The following is a 10,643-nucleotide window of genomic DNA, read 5'->3' as shown; positions in this document are numbered from 1 at the left end:
TCTCTCTCTCTCTCTCTCTCTCTCTCTCAGAATGATTAAGGTCCAAAGGTAAGCTTTTAATTTCTAGTATTCCATATTTTCTCTATAAAAATTAGGCAGAACAATAAAAGTCCACTATCTTTTCTTTAGTGTCCAGTATAAAATGTTCCGTGTTTGTATAAAGGGCATACAAACAATTTTCTGGTAACTAGTTCTGTACATTCTTTGCATCTCTGTACATTCTTTGCATCATGGACCTCTTACAAGTTTACCTCTGTTGTTCAAAGCCTAATCACACACTTTCTCCTCCTTAGATAGCCATTCTTCATTAAGATTGTTTTCTCTTACTCTGCTGACCTAAGCAGTTCCTTACAAATGTTACTTATGTAGGGCAATAGCAGGTGCTTTTGCAGTAGCAGATTTTATCATCATATAAAAGGTAAAAGGCGAAGAAGACATTTCACATTAAACAAAACCTTCATAGGAATAGGTTCCTAAGTAAGTAATTATATGGCCAAACCTGCTTAAATACCGTGTTATTTCTTCCTTGTATGTTGCAAGATGCCAGTTCAGTCACAGTGTCCCTGGACAACATCTATGACCTAATATGGCAGCAGGTCATCAGGGATAATTCCTAAAGAACACACTTTAGCCAGACACATACCTGATGCATTCAGTTCCTTTGCTACAGAAGGGTCTCAAGCCATTTTAATATATTGATCCTTTATTCACTTGACATGTTTGAATTCTTCGCATTTCCTTCGAGAATTTCTTCCATATCATAGCTGTGGTTATTAAGAGCTGGATAACCTAGAAAAAGTTCAAACTGCTAGACTTATTAGGTTTTTTTTTTTAAAATGTATTTGGTACAGGATCTCACTTTCAGCTCAGACTCAGTGATCTTCTTGGTTTCAGCCTCCCCAGTGCTGGGATTATAGGTGTACACCACCATGCCTAGTCTTGGCTCAGTGTGCCCATGGGTGGGGTTGATGTGGCATATGGCCCTGGGGATTGAACCCCGGTCCCTATGCTTGCTTAGAGGTGCTTGGTCTGCTGGGCATAATGTTTTACATAATAATGAACTTGGTTACCCTGTAGTTATAATACCCTATATTATACCCTGCATATCACCAGCCCTATTACGGTGTTTTAGTTATTATGACAATTAACTTTCTCGTTGATTTTATTATATTAAAAAGTTATTCTCAATTAAAGTACCACTGAATTTCTTTTGTACAAATGTAATTTAACTGGCTTTCCTCACAACTGCTACTTATATAGGGCAATAATAGGTGCTTTTGCAATAGCGGATTTTTATCATCATATAAAAGGTAAAAGGTGAAGAAGACGTTTCACATTTAACAAAACCTTCATAGGAATAGATTCCTAAGTAAATATATGGTCAAATATCAGTGTACCCTTTGTTGTTGTTGTTTTGAGGCAAGGTTTTTAGGCTGCTCTTGAATTCACTTTGTAGCCCAGGGTGGCCATAAACTCAGAGACCTTCCTGTGTTAGCCTCCGGAGTGCAGGGATTAGAGGCATGCACTACTATGTCTGGCCTGTGTACAAAATTTCTGAAAATAATGGTGACAAAAAAAAAAGGTGACAATTAGAAATAACCTAGCCAATGACATGAGAATAATTAAATGAACTGAGTTGCATCCATGAAATGGAATGTTACATAGCCACTGAAATCATAATTTTATAAAAAATTTAATCTCACAAAAAATCTAACAATTATGGAATGAAAATTACCTAGTTAAAAACTTCTTGTGGTTTAATCCCAATTATGTAAAAAATACATGATATGCATAAGTTACAGAGGAAAGGATGAGGTTATCATATAAACTAATTTTCCATGTATATCAAGTCTTACGTGGTCTAGGAACAGATACTGCCATTGGTTAGTATTTTAGTACACAAATGTCTTTTTCTCCTTTCTTGCTACATACCTTGTCCTAGAAACTAGGTGGGGAAGGCTGTTAATTTCTCTATAGAAGACAGCTGACTTCTCATCTTAGTTTCCTTTCTAAACCACAAAATGGTCATTGCTATGAACTCTGGTGAAGATGGTGTGGTGAGGGAGGAAGCTGAGCAATCAGAGCCTTTCTTGGGACCATTGGTGTTCTCGCTGAGCTGGCAGCAGAGGATCTGTTTGAAGGTGGCATCATCTCCTTGTCTTGGTAGGAGTAGATGATGGGGTTCATGGCACAGTTGAACTAAGTGAGGAAGAAAAATTTCTCAGAATCCAGAACATTGCACCACGGGCAACATATATCCAGTAGTAACAAGACTAATCCTGGAGTCCAACAGATGATAAAGGCACCAAGCACAAGGACCATAGTCTTCAGAAGACTCATCATGGTATCCCAATATTGCCAAGGTCCAGAACTATGCCAAGACATTCTTGTAGTCCTCTGGAGAACATATCCAAAAAGTCACCAAGTTGCAAATGGCTCAGAAGACTAAGAGTCATGATATAGAGGGGTTACATGTTGGAACAATTCTCAATATTACAGATACAATTCTAGCCCACACTGGATGTCGCACCCGTGACAGTATGCATCATCCAGATGACCAGAGTGACCATTACCAGCCACTGATTGCTCATCCATGTGTGGATCTGCATACAGCAAGCTATAATAAGCCTCTCAATTGTAATACCCAGTAAGTTAGCCACAGAAGCTGTCAGGCTGATGTCAATCAGGCCCTGACAAAGGAGCCATGTGCTAACAGTCAGTCTCCAAGTATTGGGTCCTGTGTTGAATGTTAGGTAGAAGTAAGTTAACACAACAGAAAAGCCTGCAGAGCCAGGTTAATCATTAAGTAATAAATAGGAAAACAGAAGTGATGGTTGATGTAGATAGCCACCATGACCAAGAGGTTGGTCAACACAATGATGGTAAAGACAGTGATTCCAAGTCCTAATGATATAAGGGGAATGAAACTCCCAACATGGAATGAGTTTGTGTTCTTTAAAACCAAGGAATGAATTTTAGGAACAACAGAAGTTAAGAGCAGAATATATTTATTAAGGGAAAGAAAGCGCCTGTCCAAAAAAGGGACAGAAGGGGACCTGAGTGGGTTGCCAAGGAATCTTCCTTTTCTAGGGATTTCTATAGCACAAAACCATGAGGTGAGGTAGTTCTAAGGTGGAAAACATGGGAACTTGCACATGAGGTGGGATAAAAGTATGGTCAACCACTAAGATAACAAGTACAGTTGCTTAGGTAAAATTGATTAATTTGGGATCAAGTGGGGAAGTAAGTCATGCAGCAAGCAGACACAAATAGGAAATGGGCTGTTCCTGTTGAGGGGTTGGGTTAGTGACTCTTTCTTGCTTTTGCAAGGTTATTGATCATATTTTGAATATCAGTCCCTGATTCCCATCCCTAGGGAGGTATGTGGCTGCATTTGTTTACTCTTTTGTCTTGAGGTCTGGCCTACTGCTGCAGGTACCTGTCTCTCCCATAGTTGCAAGGTATCTTGTCTCCTATATTGTCTTTTTGAGAGCCTAGCCCTGTCTACCTGCCTATGTTTGTCTTAATTCAGCTGCCTACAACACTATCACCAACTTGCTATGTTCCATTTTGTAGCGAGATACTTTCAACCTCAGCTGTAAAAGAAGGCAGTGGCCTCGTATAGTGTGTGTGTGTGTGTATATGTGTGTGTGTGTGTGTGTGTGTGTATTTTTAGTTTTATTTATTTTATTTGAGACAGGGTCTCACTGTGCAGTCAGGCTGGGCTTGAACTCACTTTGTAGCCCGTGTAGACCTGGAACTCGCAGCAATCCTCTTGCCTCAGTCTCCTGAGTGCTGGGATTACAGCCATGTGCAGTCATGCCCAGATAATGGATTCACAGGAGTATTGTGGTTCATTTTTGACTGTCATTTGGGCTGTGAAATGACAGAGGTTTCAGTAGACTCAGTAGCCGAGATAGCTCCAGTTGTGGGCGGGGATCAGACACAGGAGCCAATTCTCATGGCTGCTTATCTGATCACAGTCATGCTAGAACAAGCTGTAGTCCTGTGGTGCCGTCAGTATTCTGGCATTCTGCGCTCTACTCCCCCATTTAATTCCTTAGACACATTTTCATCTGTTGTATTTTTAATGATATGGACAAGGAATTGATGATGGTTTTTTGGTTTATTGTCTATCTTGGTTACTTTTCTGTCATTATTGGGACAAAAAACCCAACACTCAAAGTTAAGGAAAGGAAAGGAAAGGTTGATTTAGCTCACAGTTAGTGAAAGTTTCTGTCCATACTCTGCTGGCTGTAAGGCAGACTGGCACATGGAACAGGGTAGCAGTTCATGGCAGCAAAAACCAAAGGGAAGAGATGCCGCTGCAGCTTCTAGCAAGCCTCTCTCCCTTCCTTGCCTGCTTACTGGGAAGAGTGGAGCTCCTCTGAGGAAGTGGCACCAACCATCCTTCCTCTCATCCCTTCTTTATATATCCTGTAAGTGCAGGATCACTCTAGGGAGGGCTCTTCACACCCTAGGGCAGACCCTCCTTGCCCTAGGGCAGACCCTCCTTGCCCTAGGGCGGACCCTCCTTGCCCTAGGGAGGGCCCTCCACATCTGAGGGAGGGGGTGTAGAATTATACAATGTCCATGCTCTCCTCTTGCACAGGATGAGGTTTACAAAGTAAGAACCCTGGCTCTCTGCTGAGTTGAATTCTCTGAGAACTAAACTTCTAAACTTGTCAAGTTGACACAATGTATCAGTCACTAAAATCCACCCCTTGTTAACTTGGCAATGAGACATATTTCTTTAAACCAGTCTCTAAGTACAGAGATATGCTTCTTAACATTTTACAACTTGGACATTATAACATAGCTTTGACAATCCTTAAGAACTCATATTAAGTCTGTCAACATGTTACATGAGAACCAGAACATTCTGCCCCTGGCCATTGCAAAGTCTCATGCACATCCCTTTAGGCGAAAGGTACTTAGTCTCTCTGTAAGAGTTACCAAAGTCCTAACAGTTTCAGCAATGCTGAAAAGTGCAAGTCCCAAGTCTCTTTAAGATCTAAGGTAAATTCTTAGCTGTGAGCCCCTGTACAAATGAAAAGTTAAACACTTCCAACATTCAAAGGCAAAAGATAAACATTACCATTCCAAAAGGTACACCAGCAGGATACAAAGCATTCAGACTTAAGCAAGTCCCAAATCCCATAGGACAAACATTAATTCCTGTAGTTCCACATTCAACATCCAAGGCAATCTGGCAAATTGTGAGCTCTATATGGTTCTATCTCTGTGGCACTGCTGCTGGTTGTAGTTCCCATGGCTTCTCTTTCAGGCCTGCTTTGCTCCTTCTTGCAGCTTTCCTCAGACAATCCACATTCTTGGCTTTTCCAAACTTCGGGGGTTTCCACTCAGTAGGCTTCTCACTCATAGGTTTACACACTGCCCTTCCAGGGGCATACTGCCTCACCTTCCAGACCTTCTGAAATCCAGGTGGAAGCCTTCTTAACCTCAGAACCTCTGCGTTCTGCATCCACCTAAAACAAATGCTATGTGGGTGATGCCATGGTCTGCTGCCAGCTGGAGCAGTAGCCGGGCTTTCTTCTCTCTTAGGTGTAGGGGTCGAGTGCCTGGATCACTGAACACTCTGACCCTGATTCTGAGGAAGAAATTCTCTATGACACTGTCATTCTGGAATCTGGTGTGGCTGCTGTCTCCTTTCTGGAACATGGTGTCCTGCAGTTTTCTCCTCAGAGCAAAGTCCTCCACCCTTGCAGTTCTGAGGCTGCAAAGGGTGGAGAACTGCTGCCTCCTGTGATCCCCTCTGGATATCTTTTCTATTCTCCTGTTGCTCCTGAGCAGTGGAGATCTCAGTTTTATCTTTGCATTCTACAGCCTTCTTGGCACTTCCTTTTTGGCCAAACTCACAACATTTTAAATCATCCTGCTGGGTTCTTTGGTCTTGATTTTTAACATAAATCTGAAAAAGCCTCGAACAATAGCCATGCCACTGCCTCACTATTTGACTGTCTTGAAATTTCCTTTGTCAGATTAACTAGTCCATTGTGCTTAATCTCATTCTTGGGCAAGTCTCTGGACACAAGCAGAATGCAGACAAACTTTCTGCCAAGCCATAACACAAATCATCCAGAGTCCAACAACCAATGAAGTCCTTCATCCTAGCAGAATCCTCTCTAGCCTGATCTTTACAGACGGATTTCTATCAGCATTCTGGTCTTTGGGCTTTGACCAGAAGCTCCCAATACAGAACAGCCAAATGTGTTCTAGCTGTTCACTTGTAGGTGACATCTCTGAACCCTTTTTTTTTTTTTTGGCGGAACTGGGGATTGAACTTTGGCCTTTGCGCTTGCCAGGCAAGCACTTATTCTACTGAGCCATCTCCCCAGCCCCCATCTGAACCCTTTCTATCTCTTCCCATAAGCCATTCCCAAAAGCTCAGTGGTTCCTGGAGGAGGGATAGGGAGTGGGAAAGAGGCTTTGGAAGGAGGAGAAAGTGTGTGTTGGGGTGCAACCTGAAAAGGGAGCAAAGGGGAAGGGGGAAAATCAGAAGAGAAAGTCTTACAGTAGTAGCCTTCTAATAGGAATTATACCATTTTACTGATGGGCATGCTAAAGCATAGAGCTCATAACCCACATCATCTGGTATAGTCACAACAATGACCTCACTTCTCTGGTACCAAATTCTGTCTTTTTTACTTTTCTTTCATTGCTGGGACAAAATACCTGACACCCAAAATTAAGGAAAGGAAAGGTTTATGTAGCTCAAAGTTAGTGGAGGTTTCAGTCCATACACTGCTGGCTGCAAGGCAGACTGGCACATGGAAGAGGACAGCAGTTTATGGTGGTGGAAGACAGCAGAAAGCAAAGGGAGGAGATGCAGCTACAGTTTCTAGCAAGCCCCTCTCCCTTCCTTCTATGCTGACTGCAAAGACTGGAGCTCCTCCGAGGAAGTGGCGCTGAACATCCTTCCTTCAGGCCCTTTATATATCCTTTAAGTGCTGGGTCACTCCAGGGAGAGGCCTCCATGCCCTAGGGAGGGGGTGTAGAACTGCACAATGCCCATACCCTGCTCTTGCACAGGTTAAGGGTGTTTACAAAGAATCCTGGCTTTCTGCTGAGATGCTTAATTAAACTTCTAAACTTCTCAAGTTGATACAATGTGTCAACCACTACACTGTCTTAATATAAAGATCGTTAGCAAATTTCAGTGAAATATATAATAGATAAATAGTTCTGCTTTATAGAAAAAAGATGAGGAATGAGTTGTAGATTAGGCTTATTTTCCTCTTTTAGAAAACCAGACAATAGATAAATAAGGACTTAGTTTGGAATAGAGGCATAGGGAGGAAAAAGAATAACATAGTTCTGTTCTTTCAAGGTCTTCAGGTGTAAAGAGGAGTAAATAAAGATGTAGGGAATGGAACAAAACTATTTCCTGTTCATATTCTGTTGTCTGTCCATTTTCAGATTTGTTGTAAACTGAAATTTGGATGATGCATTGGTTATTTTTAAACTTTTAAATCATATTTTATTTTGTTGTATGAGGTCAGCTCTATCACAGATATTTTGGTTATGAAGTTAAAAGATGAAGTAGTGGTTTATGGGTGACTAGTGATATTTATTGAGCTTGGACTTAAATTCTACATTTGTTTCATGAAAATAGTAGATAATAGCACTTAAGTCGTAAGTTAACTTTTAGCATTAAAATGGTTATGCATGTATAGTGGCTGACACATAGCATGGACTGTATATTTGTCATTGTCATCATCATTATAAAATTAGTTTGTGTATATAGGCTAAAATATTCTTAAGAGAATGTAGTTTTTTCATTGAAATACTTTTTTTGAGAATAGCTGCTCTTTTTTTATTGGGTTACTTTATTCAAGGAATTATAAATATAAAACTATAAAATATTATCTGGAAAAGGAAGTTGTGCTTGCAGAACTACAAAGGGGTCAGTAGAGGGTGCCAGTGTCTTAGAGGTGGGCCTCACATCTCAGTTTGCTATAGTGGCAGCTTTGGATGGAGGTGGCAGGTGTGAGAACTGGAAAACTGAACAGTTGGTAAATGATAATGCAAACATTTAAAAGCTTGTCACAATTTAATAAATGCAATTTCCCACTTGGCAATCCATCCTAATATTTGTACCAAACTCAAATAATGTTCTTCTTAGATAGGTCTCACACAAATGGGCTCTGATTGGTTTCTTGTGTTATAGAGACTAAAGACTCAATTTGACATCATTCTTGGATGGTTTTTCTATTTGTTTTAGCCACTGTGGGAGTAGATGAGTCTCATTGATTACCCTAGGAAGTTACAAAGACAGCTGCTTAAATAGAACCATCTCACCCTAAACGATGAGTGTGAAAGCGAGCTTCTGTCTGAATTTGGGCTGATTTGAAGAATATATAATGCTTATTTATTAGCATTTACTGTAAAACAGTTTCTCTAATGATATTTGACAAGTCACTTTTTTAAAGTGTCTTTTATACACTACAGTTCAGTGAAAGACAGTATGAGCTCCTTGAATGTTCTCTTACATTTCTATGCTTGCAGTTGATTTTGTGTTCTTCTTTGTAGCTATACTAGACTTTGACTTAACATTTCACTTTCTAAATTAAGTGTGATAAAGTGATAAAGAATGTGGGATCTTGGAGCTTTATGAAATTTTCAAAATCTTTAAGGCAAAAAGTGATAAAAGATCTGTTTGAGGTACATAGAATAAGGTCCTCTGTTATACATCATACAATATACATGGAATTGGTCCTACTTTATAAACATTTCCTTTAACATAGTGGTTAGAAATGCTTTGGCATCAGACCTGGACTTTTAAATCCCTAGCCTGTGTGTTCATCATTGTGTGACCATAGATGAGTTACTTTATGTCTTTAAGCTTCTAATTCCTTTTCTGTAAAATGAAGATAATGTCCTGTCCTTCCCTGTACCTGCTGTATTAGTCCCTTCCTCTCTTCCATTTGTTGGGAACTGGTTGGCTCCAGGAACCTCAGGTTGTACCTGTTTGGCATTTGAGGTTTGAAATAACTCATGAATTTATGTGGTGGAGGGAGGTATTTGGGGCAGGTTTCCCAGGAGGTGGGGAACTTAGCTACAACAGTGTATAAAGCAGTGAAGCTACAGGGGTCTTCTTTCTTGGCAGTCCTATTGTTATTCTCTTCCATCCATGTTCCTCCTTCTGGTCCCTTAGTGTTTTTGAGGACAAGGTGAGCTGGGTAAAGAGTTTGATTGCCTCAGAGTAGTGATGCTGTCTGGGAGTTCTGTCACCTCTAGCACCAGATGCAGGACAGTGATGCTCTCTGGGAGTTCTGTCACCTGTAGCACCAGCTTCAGGACAGTAGCTGTGGTCTCCCAGGAAGTAGTCTTGAATGCATGTCTCTTGCCAATGTCAACATGCTTCACTCTATCCCTGGTGTACTGTGTATGTTGGTTGGCCATGGAACAAGGGAGGATAGATGGATGTATTGTACTGTAATGGCTGGCCCAAGAGGGAGTAGTGCCCATCAACCTGTGCTGGACCCCCTAGCTTTAAGAACTGTATGAGGACAGGCAGGGGACTGAATCCTGTGCAGGCATTGTTGAGGCTGGTGACAGGAGAGGGTGCTGGAACCTGAGTGGAAGATGTGACAGGGCTGCTGCTAATTCATACTGTCAGGCCTGCAAAGGTCTCCAGGCTTCTAACTCTGCTACTCCATGCTACAATACTTACAGCAATTCTGTCAGACCATGTGTGGGTTCTTGGGAGGCTGAAGGCCATTAGGAACATCCACTTGCATGATCACCACCCCTGATCCAGAAGGTAACACTTGTGAGTATTGCTGTAGCACCTGATAGGTTGCAGGGAAAGGGAGACTGAGACATCTGATATTGTTCACAGCCAATCTGCAGAAATCCCACAGGTTTTGTATCAGTCTTCTGAGTGGGTGGGCTCATGCTGCTGTACATGGGTACATCTCCCACTGGGGGCTTTCTTGCACAAATTGACTTACAGGGACTTACCTGGAAAGGTGGCTGGACCTTGTTTACAAATCACTGCTCACTAGGACTTGGTATGAAGGCAGTGGAGTGTACTGAACTACCAGGTCTTGCATGTGGTCTTCTAAGCTGTTCCTCTGGTTCCTGTGCTGGATCCTATTCATGATGTTGGTAAGCTGCCTATTGCTGGGTAGTCTTGATGGACATAAACCAGGCATCTGGGATGGAGTTAAGGTAGCTGCTGACCATGTTGAGGGCTATTTGCCATCAGGTAAGAGAGAGGTTGATATTACTGGTTAGAGTTAGAACACTATTCAGGAGGAAAGTAAGAAATCTGGATGTGTTGATGAGGATATATGTAGTCCTGGGGTGGCAGGGCTTGCATGTTTTGCAGAAGCACAGAGTAGCCTCTCTGGACACTTGGTCTCTGGCTGAGGAGTATTGCCTCATCCGTACAGATGAAGTATTAACTGTATTTATGCAGTATAATTTGAAGAGATACTTTGGAAAGGATCCTGGATAGTCTGTAGCAATTTACCTCATGCAGACTTCAGTATGGAAGTATCTCTGCAGTGCTCTCCTTGGCAGTGGTTCCTGGAGGAGGGATAGGGAGTGGGAAAGAGGCTTTGGAAGGAGGAGAAAGTGTGTGTTGGGGTGCAACCTGAAAAGGGAGCAAAGGG

General features: G+C 41.6%; 1 protein-coding gene and 1 pseudogene across 1 annotated transcript in view; one reads left to right on the top strand and one right to left on the bottom strand.

The window, feature by feature from the left end:
* The window catches only part of Erc1 (ELKS/RAB6-interacting/CAST family member 1), a 561,464-nt gene that overhangs the window by 178,245 nt on the left and 372,576 nt on the right, over window positions 1-10,643 (top strand). The window lies entirely within an intron of this gene.
* LOC105743186 lies at window positions 2,010-9,426 on the bottom strand (annotated as a pseudogene).

Source organism: Octodon degus, unplaced genomic scaffold, assembly GCF_000260255.1.
Source record: "Octodon degus isolate 3935 unplaced genomic scaffold, OctDeg1.0 scaffold00104, whole genome shotgun sequence".
Taxonomy (NCBI): domain Eukaryota; kingdom Metazoa; phylum Chordata; class Mammalia; order Rodentia; family Octodontidae; genus Octodon; species Octodon degus.
Note: the sequence above shows the minus strand (reverse complement) of the source record. Positions and strands in the feature narration are given on the sequence as shown.